The sequence below is a fragment of the Lipotes vexillifer genome, unplaced genomic scaffold (assembly GCF_000442215.2).
Source record: "Lipotes vexillifer unplaced genomic scaffold, Lipotes_vexillifer_v1.1 scaffold371, whole genome shotgun sequence".
In the NCBI taxonomy this organism is placed as follows: domain Eukaryota; kingdom Metazoa; phylum Chordata; class Mammalia; order Artiodactyla; family Lipotidae; genus Lipotes; species Lipotes vexillifer.
This window is the reverse complement of record NW_006786304.1, coordinates 1,028,656-1,029,961: the sequence shown is the minus strand read 5'-3', so window position 1 is coordinate 1,029,961 and position 1,306 is coordinate 1,028,656.

Here is a 1,306-nt window from a genome sequence, read left to right as displayed (position 1 = left end):
TTCCATGATACTATTGGTTCAATCATTTCCTTTCTACCACACTCTCTATTGGTTAACGCAGTTACAAGTCTGCTCAGATTCAAGAGGAGGGGACATAGATCCCCGCCTCTCTGTAGAAGGAATGTTAAAGAATTTATGGCAACGTTTTAAAACCACTGCATAGTGACATACATTCATTCTTCAGCTGATTCATAGTATTTCAACATGTTAAACACTTCAGATTTTAAAACTCTAGCTATGGGCTTCCCTGGTGGCGCAGTGGTTAAGAATCCGCCTGCCAGTGCAGGGGACATGGGTTCGAGTCCTGGTCCAGGAAGATCCCACATGCCGTGGAGCAACTAAGCTCGTGTGCCACAACTAGTGAGCCTGCGCTCTAGCGCCCTCAAGCCATAACTACTGAGTCCACACGCCACCACTACTGAAGCCCGCGCACCTAGAGCCCATGCTCCACAACAAGAGAAGCCACTGCAATAAGAAGCCTGTGCACCGCAACAAAGACCCAACACAGCCAAAAATAAAATAAATAAATTTAAAAAAATCATGAAACTTTAGTTATAGCTAGAGTGTTTGTCTTTATTGGAATGTGAATATTCAGATTTAGCAATTTGAATGATGTCTAAAATATGATGGCAACTCGGGCAATCAATCACACAAATGTTGATCATGCCCAAGTTCAGGGATATCAGAGAGGAAAGTGAAATGGATATCTGGCTATTTGGACTTGCAAAGGCCAATTCCAAAATGGAATCCAAACAACAGATTTTGGTTGAATACCCAGGCCCACTGCATTTTTCATATGTGATCTCCCCTAATCTTCCAAATTTCCAGTCAGGAAAGTTTTTATTGGTATTCCTATTGTGAAGAAGAGGAAGGAGCTCAGAGAGCTCAAATTTCTTGTTTAAGATCGTACAGTTAGGAAGCCACATTGATAGCTGTATCAGTGAGGGCCTGACAGGAAACATGGCAACTCAACCTGAGTCACTGAGGACTGTTTCATTAACTCTTAACAAAGGTGTTACCTGTAGGCAGTGAGCTGAGGAAACCAGCAAGGAAAGGTGAGGCACCAGGCTTGAAGGGGGTGGAAAACCGAGAAGTTTCTAGAAACTTCTGGAAATTTCTGGAACAAGGAACTGTAGCTAACCTAGAAGGCTCTCAACAAGAGCTGTGGCTTTTATTAGGGGAACTCAGGGGGACTGAAGCTGCTGTTTCCTCGTGCCCTCTGCTTTCTGTTGTCTCCTAGGAGTCTTGTTGGCTCAACCCAACAGGAAGGCTGAGGGTAAGAAGGGTAGTTGGTGCAGCCATAGAA